General features: G+C 40.0%; 1 protein-coding gene, 1 non-coding gene and 1 pseudogene across 2 annotated transcripts in view; 1 reads left to right on the top strand and 2 right to left on the bottom strand.

The window, feature by feature from the left end:
• Window positions 1-5,077, bottom strand: part of TMOD3 (tropomodulin 3) — an 89,466-nt gene extending 84,389 nt beyond the window's left edge. The window contains exon 1 of the mRNA XM_003420527.4: window positions 4,883-5,077. The gene's annotated coding sequence lies outside the window, so the exon portion shown is untranslated. The remainder of the gene's footprint in view (window positions 1-4,882) is intronic.
• A 2,519-nt stretch (window positions 5,078-7,596) lies between these two features.
• Window positions 7,597-7,704, bottom strand: LOC111747825 (U6 spliceosomal RNA). Its single transcript, XR_002783772.1, has one exon. It is a non-coding gene; the product is annotated as a U6 spliceosomal RNA (small nuclear RNA).
• A 1,431-nt stretch (window positions 7,705-9,135) lies between these two features.
• On the top strand, window positions 9,136-10,617 carry LOC100673820 (protein archease-like; annotated as a pseudogene).
• The last annotated feature ends 10,452 nt before the right edge of the window (window positions 10,618-21,069 follow it).

The raw sequence follows: 21,069 nt of genomic DNA, 5'->3' as shown, positions 1-21,069 counted from the left end.
AAACATATACCAACTAGAATTCACACATATACCTGACTTTGGAGAATTGTTTGTCAGTTTATTATAAAATTACACATACATCTACCCTATGGCTAAGTAATTCCACTCAAGAGAAAACACATGGCTACAAGAGACTTGTACAAGAATGTTCACAGCAACCTTATTAATAATATCCAAAACCTGGAAATAGCCCAAATGTCCATCAACATGAAAACAGAAATTGGGGTATGTTCATACAATGGAATACTATTTAGTAATAAAAAAAGAACAAACAACTGATATACCCCAAAGCACAGACGAATCTCAAAAACATTACATTAAGCAAAATAAGCCAGGCACAAAAAACCACATATTGCAGAATTCCATTTATGTGATGTACAAGAAAAAAAAAAAAAAAAAACAAGACTAACCAAAAATTTATGGGGACAGAAGTTAGAAAGTGGTTGTCTTTGGAGGAGGGTGAATGAGGGAAATGGCTAGAAAGGGGCATGAGGGAACTTACTAAGGTGATAAAAATATTTTCCATCTTATTTTGGTGGTGGTTATACAGCGTATAAGGAGAGCTGATGGTATAGTGGTTAAGTGTTCAGCTGCTAACCAAAAGGTCAGAGGTTTGAATCCACTAAGCTGCTCCATGGGGAAAAAGACCTGGTAATCTGCCAGGTCCTGTGCCATCCTCAAAATTGTTGCTGTGTTTGAGTCCATTGTTGCAGCCACTGTGTCAATCCATCTTGCTGAGGGTCTTCCTCTTTTTCACTGTCTACTTAACCAAACATGATGACCTTCTGCAGGGACTGGTCCCTCCTGATTACATGTCCAAAGTACATGAGATGAAGTCTCGCAATCCTAGCTTTTAAGAAGCATTCTAGCTGTATTTCTTCCAAGACAGATCTGTTTGTTCTCGCAGTCTATGGTATATTCAGTATTCTTCACCAACACCATAATTCAAAGGCGTCAATTCCTCTTCGGTCTTCTTTACTCATTTTCCAGCTTTCACACGCATATGCGAGAAAACCCTATGGGCATACAGTGTCATATAGTGTCGCTATGATCAGAATTGACTCCACAGCACACAACAACAACAATACAACATACAGTGTATAAACCAGAACGCCCTGAACATGACACTTAAGATCTGCGGATCTGAATGTTAACTATACCTCAATTAAAAACTACAAAGTAGCCCTCTGCTTCAAGACATAGATTACTGACTTTGTTTCAGATGAATTTCTAGAACAACACACACGCATTTTCAGTTATTTGCCACTTTGGATTATTCATACTTCTATTCTTTCATTACTGTAAATAACCTAATGGATTATGACACACAGAAAGATACAAGAAATCTAAAACCAAAAAAACCACTGCCATCGAGTTGATTCTCACTCATAGCAATCCTATAGGACAGAGGAGAACTGCCCTATAGGGTTTCCAAGGAGCGGATGGTGGACTCAAACCGCCAACCTTTTGGTTAGCAGCCAAGCTCTTAACCACTGTGCCATCAGGGCTCTGGATACAAGAACAGATGTTCATATAATTAATTTTTCATAAATAGTAACCTAAATTTGATTCTTCACAATTTCAATATGTACCTAATGGACTGTTTGAGGTTCAACAGAATTTTCTATTTTCTATATCATTCTGGGGAAACCCTGGTGGTACAGTGGTTGAGTACTATGGCCGCTAACCAAAATGTTGGCAGTTCAAATCCACTAGGCGCTCCTTGGAAACTCTATGAGGCGGTTCTACTCTGTCCTATAGGGTTGCTATGAGTCAAAATTGACTCGACAGCAATGGGTTTGGTTTCTTTTTTTATATCATTTTGGAGCCCTGGTGGTGCAGTGGTTAAGAGCTCAGCTGCTAACCAAAAGTTCAGCAGTTGGAATCCATCAGATGCTCCTTGGAAATTCTATGGGGCAATTCTACTCTCTCCTATAGGGTCACTATGAGTCAAAATTGACTCAATGGCAACAGGTATTATCATTTTCCTGTTAATGTGATCTTATACTTGTGGTTTTAAAGGATCTGAGTTAATAAAACTGACTGAGAAGTAAAGCATGAAAATCAAATGTCAGCAAGGAAAGTCAACGATGGGAGGATGACATTGCTTTAGTCACTATTACAGCCTAGAGAATAGTGCCATCCTCAACTATTCCAATCAAGAGAGGATCCATACATATTTAATTTTAAGAGAGATTGAAAAGCATAAAGAATAGTTTGCGAGCTAATTTGATTTTTAAAAGACAGTGATATAAATTGACAAATCTGTGCTGGGCTCTGCCCATGTATGTCACATACAGTCAAACAGTACAGCGTGTATAGCCTAGAGGGGAAGACATGACCAGTAAGGGAAAAGGAAGATTACTTCATTTGTTTTCTACCCCCTCAGGTAAAGATCACTCTGTCTGAATTCCTATCAAAACCAAACCCACTGCCATCAAGTTGATTCTGACTTACAGTGACCCTATATGACAGAGTAGAACAGCCCCATAGGGTTTCCAAGGTTGTAATTTTTACAGAAGCAGGCAGCTACATCTTTCTCCCACGGAGTGGCTGCTAGGCCAAACCAGTGACCTTTTAGTTCACAGCTGAGCACTTAACCACTGAACTACCAGGGCTCCTTGCACTTGAACTCCTACCACCCTTGTTTATTCCCTACAGAGGGTTCTTACAGCTTTTGTCCTATAAACAAGTACACACATCTAACCTCCTCAAAGAGAGTAAGCTCCCCCGCAGGAGCCATGTTTTCTATGTCTGCATTCACCAAGACCAAAGACGGTGCCTTATACAGGATGAATGGAAACGTATGCTTGTTGAATTACTGAATTCATGGGAACAAAAACAGTTGAGGGTGGGAGAGGAAGAGAGGAAAAAAAAGCTGAGAGGACACAGTGAAGAGTAAGAGAGGAAACAGAAAGAGGAGAAAAAGAAAAGGGGAAAGAACAGAGGTAAAAAAGCTTGTTGTGAAGGCAATGGTTTTAGTTAGACTGAACAGGATTAATTTTAAAATCTGAGAGTTGGAAAAAGCCATCAATATGCATCCAATATCACAGCTATCAGCATCAATCTTTAAATGTCATGATAGACACCTTTAAAATTATCTCCCAAACCCTGATGTTCAAAGTGTGGCCAGTAGCATGACGAGGGCATCACTTCTCAGACGTGGGGCCCCATTTCAAAATTACTGGATCAGAATCTGCATTTTAACAAGATCCTAGGTGACGTATGCAAGTTAGAAGTTTGAGAAACACTGCTGTACACCATTCAGGTCCTTTCTGCTGTGCTGAACCTGTAAAATTTTATTTAAATAAGCCAGTGGCTGGGACTACAAAATCTTTGATTAGAGTGGAACCAATAATTGTAATGGAATTTGACCTGTACATATTTAATTTTAGATGAACTTACTAATCACAGAGTAATTTGGCCTGAGGGGTATATTACAAAACTCCAGAATTAGTCATAAAAATATATGATTAAAGGAAACTGAGGTCAATAACATACTCAAGAACAGACATCTCATCTTACTTATTTTTGATGCTTCATATCTAGCACAAAGCTTGGAATGATGTATGTGGCAATGTTTCGGAATGAATAAAATAAGTAAATAAATTTTTCAAAATCAGAGCTATTTAGGCCCGAATAACCTTGGGGTCATGTAGTTCAATAACTGCATTTTAAGGTTGGGCAAAGTAGAAATCATGAGAGGTACAAAAGCCAGAAAGCTAAAAGTGCCATAACATAAGGTATTAGAACTCACGTTTTAATTCCGTTTTTGTTCCTTTCATTGGAGTGTGTTAAAGGATTCTAAGCATTATAGGAAAATATTTGTGGGCTCTTAAAGAAGTGATAGAGTAGGAGGATGTCTATAAGTAGGAAGCAGAGACTAGCAAGAGTAAATGAGTCTGAACAGACATATTTTTAAAGTCTAACATATTTTAGACAAGCCAGTTAATTAATCAATTTAATCTGCCGGAAAATTAATCTGAAGGATTCTCAGAAAAAGAAACATGACCTGCATGAAAACGTTAAGGATCAGGGGAGAGGGCACAGAACTAACTTCAATCTCCACAGGCTTATTTCCTGCTGAAGTATGGCCTCCTGTAATAAGTTTTACTGCAGTGTCCTTCCTGAGATGACTTGCTTTTATGAGAAGTCGAGGGCAAGTTGAAAATGCGATTTTTAACATTAAAAAAAAAAAAAAAGCTAAACTAAACTGCGCTGTTTCCCATTTCTGTTTGCAATCAGATTGCAGGCTTGCAAAGGAAACGCCAACTCCTGTACGCAAAAATACAGTGACCAGTCACGTCCTCAAAACAAACCAACACACAAATTTCCCAGCCGGATCCAGCTGTGCTGCACCGGAGCCAGGAATTTATTCTAAGAGCAGATATATCAAAACGGCGGATGCAATTCGGGCCAGATTCCAATCACAAAAAGGGTGTGCGCTCTAAGTTTGTTTTTGTTTTCTTTTTTTTATAACTTTCAACAGGCAGCAACCTTTGAGCGTTGGTGAGAAAACCCTTTTAAGCTGATGGTCCCTCGCCACTCCTGAGCGGGGTGAAAGCGCGCAGTCGCTGCCGGCGCCGGCAGGAGGCAAGGGTCAGGTCCCGAGCCTGCGAGGCCGGGCCGGGGTGATTCATCAGCCACTGCGGTGCGTGCCTCGACCGGCGGGCGACGCCCGGCGGGTGGCACTGCTCCGACCCAAGCCGGCTTGCCCCGAGCCAGCCCCAGTGTGCCCCCACTCCCCGAGAAGAAGCCGAGAGGAAGGAGGCCGGGCCAGGCGGCGGGAAGGAGCAACCTCTCCCTCTCCCACCATGGCCGGTGCGACTTCCTGCCCATACCCGCAGACGGACTTCCTGGAATGAACTGGGCTTGGGCTTACCTGACTGGCGCCCTCTGGGAACACCGACCTCCTTCACAGATCCGCTGGGACTGCCGGCAGCTCTGACCCGCTCGGCTCCCAGTAGCCACCCGTCTGCCTCTGTGAGCCTCCCAGAGGGAGTTGCCGGACCTACCAGCCCGCAAGCAGCTCCCCCACCTCAAGCGTGCTGTCGATGCGCTTGTTCCCAATCCGCCGCCGACGCTCGTGCGCACTCCCAGCGCGCAGGGCACCCTGGGAGTTGTAGTTCGAGAGAGAAGGGCGAGCCTCGGTGCAGACCCTAGTCCTTAGAATGGGCAGGACGTTGGAAGGGGCTGAGGATAACAAGCCTTACCCGGGCCTGGGACAATGCTCTCTGCTCGTAGAAATACCTACCTGCGACCTTATAGAAGCTTTAAATAACAACTGGAAGCTCTTCGGTATAGATTTCCTCTTTACCTTGACCCGGCAGGGCTGGACAAACAGGGCTTGTACTATACCTTTGGCTGCTGATGACACCGAGCCTTTCAAACTTGTCATGAAGGACTGATAGGAAATAAACAAATAAAGGCACAAGAGGGCTTAAATCAGGGGGATGTCACCTCAAGGGTGTGGTGACCCTAGTGGTCTCCTTGACCAAGCAGCGATTGCCCCTAACTTCCCAGCAGTCTCAGTTCCATCCCATCTTTCCATTTCCACTTCAGGCTTTACACCTGGCAGTGGGACTTGGCTGACGTGGGTTGTAGGAAAAACAAAAACAAAAAACAGAAAGAGGGGACTGGGACAGATGGGTAGTCTGGAGGAGAAGACAAACATGGTGGGAATACCTCGGAGGACAGTTGGAAGGTGACCTATGAAATGGCTGCCCTTTGTGCATACAAAGAGGGGGCCTGAAGTGACTCCTGCAGTACGTTCCAGCTACACCCAGGAGCTTCCTAATGGTTAGACCTTCCCCTGGCATCTACTCCTTCCTCTCAGAGCAGGGAGTGCCCAAGGTAAATACCCTGGAATTTCATGCACCAGCAACTGGCACCCACTAATCCCAGCAATGAAGATCACTAATGATTTGGGGTTGTTAAAAAACAAAACAAACAAACGACAACAAAAAAAACTCTTAAATTGCAAATACTCTTAGAAGACAGTCTATAGCATCATAGTGTGAATCAGTATCTTGAATATTTGTGGAGAAAACAGTTTGCTGAGAGAAATCTTCTCTAGAATTCAGGTTCAATTAATATTTATTGAGCACTTAGTACATGCCAAACACTGTGCCTGCATTTCACTTATGTTATCTCATTCAATCCTCAAAATAACTCTACAGGGAATATATTAGCATCCTCCATTTCTACAGATGAGAAAATTAGGACTCAGAAAAGTTAAGTAACTTGTACAAGACCACCTACCAGTAAGTTGGAGATCCAGAAATGAAATCCATATATTCTGACTCAAATTCTCAGGTGCTTTCCACTGCTGATTAGACTGCTACATCTCCTAAACCTCATCAAGTTCTTTAAAGTAAGACAATCTGTGACCATGTCCAAGGTACATGAAAAAGAATTCTCTAACACAGCCTAGGGGAGATGGTACTCTGGATGAGATTAATATTTTGATTCACTCAATAGTTCTATCTCTCGTTTTAGTTAATATGTAAGTGCTCGGCTTACCAGTAAGTATCTTGTGATAAAATGCTATACCTCTGGGGTATCACCCCTGGAGGAACTGACGAAATGGAATTCCTGAACATGGAAGCAGAAAACCAGACTTTAGATCCATGGCCATCCAAACACGGTTTAAGAATGACTTTCCTCTGATACGTGGCTGATTTTGCTTTGCTCTTTTGGGTAACACCAACACCATTCATTGCCTTGGAGTCCATGCCAACTCATGATGACCCCATGTGTGTGCTCCATAGGGTTTGCAATGGCTGATTTTTCAGAAGTAGGTCATCAGACTTTTCTTCCAAGGCACCTCTGGGTGGACTTGAACGTCCACCTTTCTGTTAGCAGCTGAGCACATTTGCACCACCCAGGAACTCCTCTTTTAGGCAGAGAGGGCTTTTATTCAGTGGCTGGCTGATTTAATCTGTGATACTTTTCTTCCCTGAACTTCCAATATGGGGCTTTAGGCATAGATTTCATGTATTTTCATTTTTGGCTCTTAAGTTTTTCCTAACAAATGTTTGCATCTTATTTCCTTTTTCTAAAATAAAGTGATCAGGTGATAAATTTTTTCCTTCTTCCTTCAGACAAATGTTATCATATTGTAATCACAAGGCTCACAAACACAAATCTCCTAAACCTGTATCTATTAAATACCACATATGGGATCAGAGGAATTAAGACTAACATCATAGTATTATAAGATAAAACTGTAAGAAATAGAGCCTTTCCTGCTGCTTCCAGTCTTCTTGCTACAATCTATTCTCTATACCAGCAGCCAGAAGGATCTTTTAGAAACATATCAGATTGTTACTCTCCTCGTCCAAATCACTTACGCTTCCCATCACACTTAGAGTCAAATCCAAAGTTATCACCCCCTACATGCTGCTGTAGTCACACTGACCTCCTTGGGATTTCTCAGTCATGCCAAGCGCACCCCCACCTCAGGGCTTTTGCACTACACAGGAGAATGCTTTTCCTCCCAGGTACTCATGACTTATGGCCTCGGTTTTCGTTTGTTTTTCTTTTTTAATTGTACTTTAAGTGAAAGTTTACAAATCAAGTCAGTCTCTCATACAAAAAAATACAGTACGCTTCACAAATTTTGCATGTCATCCTTGTACAGGGGCCGTGCTAATTTTTCCTGTGTCATTCTAATTTTAGTATATGTGCTGCTGAATTAAGAATTCATGCCCTCATTTTAAGGACAATTCTGCTCAAATGTCGCTTCTGAAAGGTCTTCTCTGATCGCCTTACTGTTATTCTCCCCTTTCCTTACTTTGTAGCATTTATCAACCATGTTGCTTGTTTACTTAGTGTAAGCTCAATAAGGATTTGCTTTTTTTTTACCTCTGTATCTCTAGCATCTAGAACAGTGTGACTTAACGCATAGGTAGCTATTCCATAAATATTTGTGTATAAATGAATGTTGGATCCTTCCCTCTCCCTCCTACTCTCATCTTGGGGCACAGAACCAGAAGGGTTCAGCTATAAATGCCAACTAGTGATCTGATGCCCATATAAAACCAGTTGCAAGAGGGTTGGCTACATGGGAGAATAATACTCAGTGAAACTCATCTTGAAATGGAGACAGAGCTCTCTTTATGGTTTGCAGTTATTAGCTTATAGTTAGCAAAACACAATTCTTGAAGAACAAAAAAATAAAAAAGGAAAGAACCCTAAAAATTATGTTAACATAAATAAGTGAAATATTGAATAGATGGAAATATTGTTTCCAAATATTTGCTCTCCTTCTCCCTGTAAGAGGAGCAGAAGCCCAAACCATTGCTGTGTGACCTGCAGGGCCTCCCTGTAGATGTTTCCAAGCTTGGCCATCATCTAGTGGTGGATTTTTTCCTTCTTTCTTCAGACAAATGCTATCACATTATAATCACAAGGCCTACAAACATGAAACTTGCTTTGCCCATTGAAACGTGAGTAGAAGTGACAATACGACAGTTCGGAGTGGAACCTTGAAGAGTCATTGCTATTTTCTGCTAGTATGCTTGCTCTTCTCCTCTGCCAAGAGAATGGTATATCCTAATACAGGCTGTTCATTCTGCCTGGGTCTTAGAATGGGAAATCAGTGCATCAGCCAGCCACAGGGGCTGACTTGTAATGTGAGCAAGAAGTAAACAGAGGTTCAGGTGTGCTTGTTACCACAGACTTAACTAGAACAAGCTGACTACCACAATGTCTGTTCACTAAAAGCGGTCCTCTGAGGTGGAATTGGCATGGCATCTCCCTGCCTTTGATCCCACCTCAAGTAATGAAAAAGAGTTGAAGCTGAATATATTAAAGAGAGCAAATTTGAGATTGTTAGATAAAACGTTTGGCTAAGGGGCAGAGTTAGGTTCCATTTAGTTTTCAGGGCTTGCTTAGACTGAAAGTGATTGATAAAATTAAACTCCAACTCTGTTTAATATATTACAAGCCGTAATTAGTAATATCTTCAAGCTTCCAGACAGAGTAACTTGTAAAGCGTGTCACACTGAATCATCATATGCAAATGAACATCAGCAGCAATTCTCTTCTTATCAAAGGGTTACTTTAGGAAATAGCTTCATTGGTGTATGTCTTAGTTATCTAGTGCTGCTATAACAGAAATACCACAATTGGGTGGCTTTAACAAAAAGAAATTTATTCAGTCACAGTTTAGGATGCTAGAAGTCTGATTCCAGGTGCCAGCTCCAGGGGAAGGCTTTCTCTCTCTGTCAGCTTTTGGAAAGGTCCTTGTCATCAATCTTCCCTTGGGTCTAGGAGCTTCTCAGCACAGGGACACTGGGTCCAAAGGACATGCTCTGCTCCTAACTTTTCTTTCTTGGTGGTGTGAGGTCCTTCTCCTCTCTGCTTGTTTCTCTCTTTTGTATCTCAAAAAAGAGTCTGACTCAAGATACAATCTAATACTGTAGATTGTGCTCTGCCTCATTAACATAACTGCCTCTAATCCTACCTCATTAACACCATAGAGGTTAGGATTTGTAACACATAGGATAATTATGTCAGATTACAAAATGGAGGACAACCACACAATACTGGGATTCATGGTCTAGCCAAGTTGGCACACATTTTGGGGGGACACAATTCCATCCATAACAGTATACTTCAGCATTTTTTAAAAAAACATGTATTTTATAGGGGAGTTCAGAAAATTTTAAGACATAAACTTGAAACTGAAAGGTGAGAATTCTTTCTGGGAGCTTGGAGTTGGTTAAAACAGTGGAAGGTAGGAATCAGAGAAGACAAAATACTCTGACTAGAGGGTAGCCAATGTTGTAATCATGGCACAATAGGGGGGACAAGATGTGAGAGACTATAATTTGACTGAGAAGCAGAAGGAGGTCAAGGCCAAGTATCCTCCAGTCAATTGGAAGCACAAGTATTTGGATCATACAAGTGATGTCCAGTTGCATGCATGGGGAGATACTCTGGAGGAAGCATTTGAGCAATGTACAATGGTCATGTTTGGTTACATGACAGATACTGGAACTGTTGAGTCCTTTCATACAGTAGAAGTAGAAACCCAAGAAGATGACTTATAGTCTCTTCTGTTTCATTTTTTGGATGAGTGGCTTTATAAGTTCAGTGCTGATGAGTTCTTCATACCCTGGGAAGTGAAAGTACTCAGTATTGATCAAAGAAACTTCAAATTACCATCAATTGGGTGGGGAGAAAAATTTGCATTCTCCAAGCACCCTCAGGGAACTGAAGTCAAGGCAGTAACATACTCGGCATGCAGGCCTATGATGAAGAGAAGCCAGAAGTTTTTGTGATCATTGACATTTAAGATACAAAGAAAAGGGGCTCCTATGAAGGACTGTTCTTTTTCTTCCTTTTGGGAAGATACCATGATTTAACTTCTACAAATATCTGTTGATAAATGGAAACATGCAAACCAAAAAATATATAACTTAAAGTGTGGCTTTCAGAAATAGAAAATCAGGGCACAGCCTTGGTCAATGTTACCCAAATATTCAAATTTTAAAGAATTCTTCAGATGGCAAATATGGTTCCTCATTTAGTAATTTCTTGCTGTGGCAGCAGGTGTCTCACACCCTTCATTGGAAAGCCCTCCATTCTGGTCCCAAAAGAGATCACTGAGGTAAGCAGTCCCAGAGAGCCCTTTGCTCTGTAGGAACCAGCTCTAGGAGTCAGGCGCAAATGCCAGCACTCTGGAGCCTCCACCTGCTCCTCCCAAGCCTCCATGCTCTTACAAATCCAGTTCAAAAAAAAAAAAAAAAAGGAAGAATTTGAGAAAATACATTCCTATGCCTAGAATGTTGCTTTTCTTCCATGTTGTTAAGACAGATATATTTTCTTTATGTACATTGAGAGTTTGTGTTTTAGATTGCCCTGGGACAGAGACATCCTGTATTGCAGTTGGTTTTCTTAGAAGGAATAAATATACTTGAACAGCTTGAAGACTTCTCTAGGAAAATCCCTGATTTTTTATTTCATTTCACATGTTTTTTGAAGCACTAATGTCTGCCTTGACACGTTTCTGTTTTCCCATACAAAAAATCCAATACCTCTTATAAATGGACCTGCCCTTCTTCTAATATGTAATTATATTTTAAAGCTTGTATATTTATCTCATTAGAGAAGAAAAGGCAAACGTTTAAAAATTTCTTCCTGAGTTTTTTTTTTTTTTTAATTATCTAAGCTACTCATCTCTAAGGATGAGTCCGGGAAAACAACTTGAAATGATCTGAACCTTTAAAAGTAGATGACTTTTAAAAAATGAAAAAAAAAAAATTCCCTGACTAGAGGCATATGATTTTATAGGAGGAATTCTAGCAAACTCTTTGGACTGAAATGCACTTCCCTGTTACCCTATCTCTGCCTATTAGAAGCCTCCTCATGTTTCACCATCCACCTCGAATGCCTGTTCCTCACACAAACGTCCCTAAATGCCACCAGCTGGAATTAATTTTGCCTTTCCCCATATTTTCATACCACATTATACTTCTGTTGGAGGTGTACTGAATATACATTTCAGCAAAATTCCAAAGGGCTGGGAATTAAAATCACTGTTCAGCTCAAGCCAAGGTTAATGATAAACATCACTATCAAAGAATAAACTTCTGGAATACATAAATAAATCTGAAATTTTATCCAAAAATTTTAATTATTATTATAATAATATTATTAAGAATGTAATGCTAACATTGTAGCATTTAACATTGCAGTACAGGAGCAATGATTGCCCAGCACCGGCAGCCCTTGGATTCATACAGTCACTACAGAGAGTCACATTTCTGCTGATGTGAGCAGAGGAACAAGACCTCATTCTAAATGGAATTAATAACTAAAAATTAAATACAGGTTTTAAAGGCTATTTTCTTTAATTTTATAAATGCTAGGTACACCATATATTTCTACAAAGACCAGAGCTATGATGTGATACAATCTCTACTTATCATGTCTTGTATTATTTAAAATTTTATAAGTATTTATTGTCTCAAAAAGGATATAATATTTTTCCTTAATTATCTAGTTAATACACTATTTTGTATTAGCTGTCAATCTGCTTCTGTATTTATCTACTTAACAGCTCCTAATTGTTCTTAATTGGTTTTGAACATAAAACCTTTTATAATCAGCAATTATTATAACATTTTACTCATCCGATAATTAATATACATTTATACGTTGATAGGATTTCAACAAATAAATGAGATTTTTCACTCAGGTTACATCTATAATGTCTGCCTATATCTGAAAATGAATATTCATATAATAATAACAAATCTAAATGACATATTTTGTTCATAATCAGTGACACTATTGTCTTAGTTACCTAGTGCTACTATAACAGAAATACCACAAGTGGGTGGCTTTAACAAACAGAAATTTACTTTTTCACAGTTTAGAAGGCTAAAAGTCTGAATTCAGGGTGACGACTCTAGGGTAAGGCTTTCTCTGTCAGCTCTGGAGGAAGGTCCTTGACTCTTTGAGCTCCCGGTCCTAAGCAGTCTTCATTGGCATTTTTTTTCTCCCCCCACTCTTTGTCTCTTAATTGCTTGTTTAATCTCTTTTGTATTTTATGCCTCATTAACATAACAAAGACAACCGATTCCCACATGGGATTATAACCAGAGTTACAGAGGTTAGGATTTACAACACATATTTTTTTGGGACATAATTCAATCCATAACGACAGTTAATTAGATATGAGCCCTGGTGGTGCAGTGGTTAAGCATTAGGCTGCTAATCAAAAGGTCAGCAGTTCAAATCCACCAGCTGCTCCCTGGAAATTCTATAGGGCAGTTCTACTATGTCCTATAGGGTCACTAGGAATTGGAATCAACTCAACGGCAATGGATTTTTTAAGCTTTATGAACACAAAATCACCAATCATGCCAAAGTTCAAGGATGTTGAAAATGATATTGAAGTAGGGATTCCAAAAGCTGGTTCAAAGTCAAGGCCAAATACCAAGACTTTTTGTTTAATGTTGCTTAAGACAGAGTTAGCTTTCATTCAAGCACATTGTACTTCTTATTCACATTAAGCTTTTAGTCAACTAACGTGCCTAAGTCTCCTTCCACACAGATGACTCTTAAGTCATATTTTTCCCATTCTATCTTTTTGTAAATGATTTTTTGGGTTAAAAGTAGAATACTTTATTCTTACTTCTATTAAATTTTATCTATAGATACAGGCTTTTACTGCAGCTTTATCCAGATTTTTTTTTAATCTATCTGTCAAAGTACTCATTCTCCTTCCCAGTGTCCATCAGCTATAGATTCAATATTTTATCAGTATCCACATCCAAGTTACTGATAAACTGCTGATCAAGACATGTCAAGGGAAGAGCCCTGTGATAGCTACTAAGGTTCTTCTGATTGAAATGATTCTGTTAATCAGCACTTAATTACAATCAAGAGTCAAATAAGACTCCTTTTTCAGACAGTGGTGATGGTCGAACAACGTGATCAGCATAATTAATGCCACTGAATTATACACATGAAGAATGTTGAAAAGGCAAAAGCTTTGTTTCGTATATATTGACCACAAAAAAAAAAAAAAAAGACGACGATAATGATGACTCTGACATTTAACTATTTAGCTGCACCATTATGCAGCCCACATTTCTCAAGGACGTCATGAGGCTTTGTCCACTGTCTTCATGTAATCTGAATAGAGTGTCCTCTTTTGACTGCACTGTCATGATAATCCTATCACTCTAAGTGAATCTGTGCCGGATCTTAGAGATCAGTGCTTTACTTCTAAGTGCTTACAAACCACTAAAATGGATAACGCGCTTTTCTAAAATTTTGTGCAGGGTTGGTGTCATGGATTGAATTGTGTCGCCAAAAAATATGTGTATCAATTCGGCTACGCCATGATTCCCAGCATTGTTTGATTGCCTACCATTTTGACATCTGATGTGATTTTCCTATGTGTTGTAAATTCTACCTCTATGATGTTAGTGAGGTGGGATAGGCAGCAGTTATTGAGGTAGGACTCAATCTACAAGATTGGATTGTGTCTTGAACCAATCTCTTTTGAGATATAAAAGAGAGAAGTGAGCAGAGAGACAGAGGGACCTCATATCACCAAGAAAGCAGCTCTGGGTGCAGAGCACATGTCCTTTGGACCTGGGGTTCCTGTGTGGAGAAACTCCTAGTCCAGGGGAAGACTGATAACAGACAAAGACCTTCCTCCAGAGCTAACAGAGAAAGCCTTCCCCTGAAGCTGATGCCCTGAATTTGGACTTCTAGCCTACTAAACTGTGAGAGAATAAACTTCTGTTTGTTAAAGCCATCCGCTTGTGGTTTTTCTGTTACAGCAGCACTAGATGACTGAGACAGAATTTGATACCAAGAGTGGGGTACTGCTCTAACAGATACCTAAAATGTGGAAGCAGTTTTGAAACTGTGAATGGATAGAGGACTCAGAAGGAAGTGAACTGTTAACGCCAGAGAAGGTGTAGATGGTGAGAAACAGCAACAGAGGACCAGCAGCAGCAGAGGACCAGCAGCAGCAGAACCAGGAGACTAGTGTGAGACAGCGCTGGAGCCAACCCACAGAGTGAGAGAGCTGAGTGCCTTTCTGCGGGAGGCTTCCAGGTGGAGTGGGGTGCCTCTGGGTACTTATCGGTGGAGCTACAGAGCTTTGGAACACTTGCTCCAGCAGGGCAGATGTGGGCAGAGAGACCCAAGGGGCCAAGAGGCTAAGAAACCAGGAAGCAGAAGCTGAAGAGACAAAGAACACCAGAAGCCAAGCTACCTCAGTCTCAAAGGGTATGGCCACGACCTCTGGGGCTTCAAAGGGGGGAGCCACGGCCTCTGGTATTTCTAAGGGTGGAGTGCCACTCAAATGGATTGGGAGAATGGTGTGCCTAAAGCTGAGGGAGCAGAGTTACCGTCCCAGTGGGTCTGGAAGGCGGAGCTGAAGCCCAGGGCCCAGGTGCCTCCACTCAGAATCTGCAGAGTGTGGCTAATACCTAGAATCTAGGGGCCAGGGCCATTGTGTACATTATCTCAGAGAACAGAGGATTATTTTCAAAGCCTTGAGGGCTAATGTGATGTGTTCTGCTGACTTGCTTGGTGCCTGTTATCCCTTCTTTCCCTTCAGTTTCTCCCATTTGTAATGGAACTGCCTAGCTTGTACCTGTTCTGAGACTGTACCTTTGGAAGCAGATAACTTGTATTCTAGATTTCACAGATGAAGAATTTTTGGATTTTCGACTTGGAATTAAGACTTTTGCTATGATACGATGGGGTGAATGTTTTACATGTGGCAAGGACGTAAATTTTGGGGGGCCAAAGGGTAGAATGTGATGGATGGGATTGTGTCCCCCAAAAATATGTGTATCAATTTGACTAGGCCATGATTCCCAGTATTGTGTGATTGTCCACCATTTTGTCAACTGATGTGATTTTTCTGTGTTGTAAATCCTACCCCTATGATGTTAATGAGGTGGGATACGCAGCAGTTATGTTAATGAGGCAGGACTCTATCTACAAGATTGGATTGTGTCTTGAACCAATCTCTTTTGAGATATAAAAGACAGAAGTGAACAGAGAGACAGCAGGACCTCATACCACCAAGAAAGCAGTGCCAGGAGCAGAGTGTGCCCTTTGGACCCAGGGTCCGCATGCTGAGAAGCTCCTCGACCAAGGAAAGACTGACGAGAAGGACCTTCCTCCAGAGCTGACAGAGGGAGAAAGCCTTCCCCTGAAGGTGATGTCCTGAATTTGGACTTCTAGCCTACTAGACTGTGAGAGAATAAGCTTCTGTTTGTTAAAGCTATCCACTTGTGGTATTTCTGTTACAGCAGCACTAGATAACTAAGACAGTAAGTTCAGTGGTCTATAATTTGGAGAATCTACTCCCTGCACCACAACTTTTTAGTCAAGCACCTGCTTGATTTTCCTACATCATGTCCCGTCTTAGATTGGTTGGCCCCAAAGCACAGTCCAACCTAATTCAAACACACTTACACCCAGTTCCTACTCAGCTCCTGTGATGCATGGGACACTTGTTAGAGGCTGTGGGCATCTAATCATTTCTCCCTGACTGGCAGGACTGGGCAGTGGGTTGGTAGTCAGGGCAGGGCAGAGAGGGTGTGGGGCACCACTTCTTGTAGCCATAGGTAAAGGCTAAATTATCAAGGTGAGAGAGGATGGTCCATAACAGCGTCAAGTCTAACATACAATAGATCTAGAAGTCAAGGAATCACTCCAAAAGCCAGACAACCAAATCCAAAAGAAGTGCAGAGCAAGTACAAACAGGTGGAAACATCAGGGAAGTCATGAGGAGCTGTGATAAGTGAGAGGGTGTATCAGGAGTAACTCCTGAGTCAGTTCTATCTTGTTTATATTCAATTCTTGGAGTGATAGGGAAGGCCTGTCTGTCACAATGGAAATGAAAAAAAAAAAAAGAGTAAGATTCTATTCTATCCTATTTAAGTTCCTGGCATTGTCAGCATAAAATGGATAATTTTGCTGGCATTAATACCCATGGATATTTATTTAAGTTAGAATTTAGGATAATAGCTAAGTGCTCCTATGGAATATATGCCAGGCGCTGTTCTAAGTGTTTTACACATTCATCCTATTTTACAGATTAAGAAACTGAGATTAGGTCACTTCAATAAGCTCACACAACTAATAGAAGTGAGATTTGAAACCAGGCAAGTCTGATCCCAGAGTCCATACTAGTAACCCCTATGTATTACAACCCCATAGACAGAAAGAGAGAATCCTTTACACAAAATAATTACTATACTTCCTTGTCCAAGAGAAGGTGTGAAATAGCAGTTATAGAGATTAGACACAGGCCCTCCTTGCTTCTTAGCTGGACCCCATCATCAGTCTACAAAGTGATGAAATCCACTGAGCAGGGTGCAGAGTAAGTACAGTTCAGTAGGAGAGAGGAAAGCAGATGTTCCTGTTTACCCAGAGTCAAACCTTCATAATGTGATTTTATTATTTTTAAGTGTTCAGTATTACAAACTTCCAGAATGGCTTAACAAATCATTACAGTGTAAATCCAAAGTTAATATAAAAATTCAAGGTAAAATGCTTAACCTGTTTGAGTTATCTGAATTCCTGCTCCCATTTATCTAACAAATTCTTAACTGTTCAGCCAAGTGTGTGCATTTTTCTTTTGACAAGGAGCTCTCTTTTTCCCCTTTGGCTATTTCTGGTTGTCTATCTACTTCTATTCATCTTCCTTATGATAGGGTCACTTTATAGTTCATTTTTCAAATTTTCTGGTCTAATATAAGAACTTGATGCCAACCATTTATAAAACCAGTCTTTACTTTCATTTTAAAAAGAGTTTATTAATTTCCAATGTTCTTTATACCTGCATTTAGAAATTCCATTTCAGACACAAATGAATATATTATTTGAAAGCTAAATGATCTTTATTAATTAACAGTTCACATTTATTATTAGCTTCCTAACTCCAAAGGGTCAAAAATTGCACCTATTGGGCTATTTGGGACCTTATTAATTATCAGGGTAAAAGTATTTCATACTTCATACATTCTGCTTCATCACACATTTGCTTTCTGCACAATGTTCAACTTCACATTTAAAAGGCAAATTAGTGTTTAATTCCCAATGAATGTAATAAATTGTCCACCTTTGAAAAGTTTCAAAATGAAACATGCAACTATGTAGACTTTTCAGTAAGTGCTTAGCTAAATAAATGCTTCCAAGTTTAAACAGCTTCCAAAAGTATTATTTCCTTTGTTTTCTTCAAAACAATACAGGTACACATAAAGCCACACGTTACAGGCATCTGAACTAGTAAGATTACACATTACTGGCATGCAAGTATCTTACATTTTTTAAATGCAACTAAAATGCTTATTTGTTCTCTTCGAATAGACGAAACATAATTAAGGTAAAGGCTTAACTAAAATAGAAATATTCCATGCATATATGAGTGTTTTTTTTTTTTTTTCTCCAAAAACCAAAGTGGCAGAGATAAGAATTTTAGGTTACAATAATTTCTTTCTTAACTAGAGATCGTCACTGGCAATGTTTGGTACTAAAATAAAATTTCCCCAGAAAACACATTTTTCTATCCATTTCATTTCACCAAACAGCCAATTACTATTTACCCATATTTAGATTATCCATGGGAAATTTTTAATCCTGGTCCATGTTCCCTCAATTGTTCAAATTGGCTTCCTCCTCCTACCTAGTCAATATGTGCTCAGAAACACACACACACACTTCAGATACAAGCCTACAAAATCCGTGTTGCATTTACTGTGCTCAATTTCCTTTTTTGTGTTTCCTCTCCTTCCTCATCAATTCTAAGGAGAAAAAACTAGATATTTTAAAATACCCTTTCGGAAAAGGTGCTCATCAAGAACTACCCTGAAGAATTAGTCAAAACTGCTGAAGAGGTACAAATAACTATGAATGTTCAGATTTCTTCCTTGGAACAAAGCCATCTGGAGGGAAATGAAGTAGCAAAAGAGATATCCTTCACCCATGTTCAGAGGCAATAGAAACATTTTAGGATCACAGGATTGGAAAGTTTTGGAGGTGGAAGGGCTTCCTTGTTGTTGAGTCAATTCTAACTCATAGCGACCCTACAGAACAGAGTAGAAATGTCCCATAGGATTTCCTAGGTTGTAAATCTTTATAAAAGTAAATTACCAGGTCTTTTCTCCTAAGGAGCATGCTGGTGGGTTTGAACCACCGACCTTTTTGTTAGCAGCCAAACACTTGACCGTTGCACCACCAGGACTCCTAGAAGGGCCTTCCAAAAAACCAAACCAAACCTATTGCCATTGGGTCGATACCAACTCATAGAGGCCCTACAGGACGGAGTAGAACAGCCCATAGGGTTTCCAAGGCTGTAAATTTTTGAGAGCAGACTGTCATATCCTTCTCCTGAAGAGCAGTTTGTGGGTTCCAAATGCTAACCTTTCAGTTGGTACATATACATTATCAAATGTATTTATATATAACATGTATTATATATTACAAAATATTTATATATAACATGTACTAAAAGATAAAAGGAGGGCGTATCATTGTGCCAATGAGGATGAAAGAAAGTCCACTTACACGCTTTAAGTAGATGGGGGAGACTTGGTGCTTGGAGCAGTTAAATGATTTCTAGGCTTCTAATATTTATTTCCTAAGAGTCATCTTCCATACCAAAAAAAGAAAAACCAAACCCAGTGCTGTCGAGTCGATTCCGACTCATTGTGACCCTATAGGACAGGGTAGAACTGCCCTGCACAGTTTCCAAGGAGTGTCTGGCGGATTCGAACTGCCAACCCTTTGGTTAGCAGCCGTAGCACTTAACCACTATGCCACCAGGGTTTCCTCATCTTCCATATATGCTATGAAATGCAGTGGTTGATGACATAAGCCACAAACTCCAGAGAGTAATTTCATACTTAACCTGGGCCTGCAGGAACTCTTAAAAGGGCAAGGGAAGCGGGGCTGGGGACAGAATGCCTTTCTTCAATCAGTTGTCCAGATGTAGCCAAATACCCAGTAAGATATTTGGTGATACACACATACACACACTCATGAGATACTTATTTACATGCTGCCCTACAAAGATGAAAGGAAGGGAATTAATCATCTGATGAAACAGAACAGCTTCCATTTTACACACTTTAGGCAGATGGGAGATATAGTATTGGGCTAATTATATGATTTCCAGACTTTCAAAATTTACCGCCTAAAAATGATCTTCCACACATGCTGTGATAGATTTTGGTGATATGAGTTCACAAGTCCAGGTGAGTGACTTTACACATAACTTGGGCCTGCACAACTCTAAAAGGGAAAGAGAAGTGAGCCTGGGGAGAGTGTCTCCCTTCAATCAGTTGTCCACATGTTGCCAAATATCTCAATATAATATTTGGCAAAACACATAAATATAAAATTATTTTATATTCATTATGCCCCACCATGAGGATGGTAAGGGACTGAACACATACATTTATGATCATGAAAGAGCTTCCATATGTATATATATATACACGCACACTCTGGGCAGACGGGGACATGTGGTCCTGGGCTAATTAAATGATTTAGAGACTCCCAGAAAATTTATCTCCTGCTAGTTATCTTCAATGTGTGAATATTCATGGAAATATTACTTTTAAAACATGGGTAATGATAAGATAAACTGATTAGTAATAAATGTTTGATTTCACAGACTTGATTACTGGGACTCAACAATTTTTGCAAGCTAAAAACAATGCTACATTGCTTTAACACTATCAACAACTGTTTGTGCAGCAGAAATAGTCATGATTGAAATTCTGATTTTTTTTTTTCTTGTTTTCTGCCAGGATTTGTTAGCAACAGCTTTAACCTCAGTCCACAGTGCCATGGAGCTGCAGAGAACACTACAGAGACTCCAACATTCTTAAGGTGAAGGCAAGAAAGAAAGAAAGTGAGAAAAGGAAAAAGACTTACTTGGAGGGGCATGTCAGAGACTCAACACTTAGATAGGTCTGTACCAAATCTAATGGGTAGGAGGAAAGAGGCCCAAAAGAAATGTTCTTCTGTTTGGTAATATGGTAACTAAAACATAGGTACACACACACACACAAAGTTGTATACATTTCACCTAGTGGTACGCTGATGAATGTTTAATCACCAACAATCTAAAACAAAAATCAAACCCATTGCCATCCAGTCGATTCTGGCTCAGGGTAACCCCGAGGGTTACAGAGTAGTACTACTTCATAGGGTTTTCTTGGCTGCAATCTTTATGGAAACAGTTCTCCAGGTCTTTCTTCCATGGAACCACTGGGTGTATTCAAACCACCAATCTTTAGGATAGCAGCTGATTATAAACCACTTGCACTACCCAGATAGATGAGGGGAAAAAGTTCTGATGTGTGATGTCTGCTAATTTCCATGGTATAAATATTCTACCATGGCTAATTTCAACCTACCAACAAGAAGTTACTAAACATGGAGTTGGGAAGAAATGCACAGTAAGACAATTACATAGTGTTTCGACTATACAGACACAATAGGTGGAAATAATCTCAATAGTAAAATGCAATATTTTGAGTACTTATTACTTTTGTTTCTAATATC

The sequence above is a fragment of the Loxodonta africana genome, chromosome 12, assembly GCF_030014295.1.
Source record: "Loxodonta africana isolate mLoxAfr1 chromosome 12, mLoxAfr1.hap2, whole genome shotgun sequence".
Taxonomy (NCBI): domain Eukaryota; kingdom Metazoa; phylum Chordata; class Mammalia; order Proboscidea; family Elephantidae; genus Loxodonta; species Loxodonta africana.
This window is presented reverse-complemented; position numbering and strand designations above follow the sequence as displayed.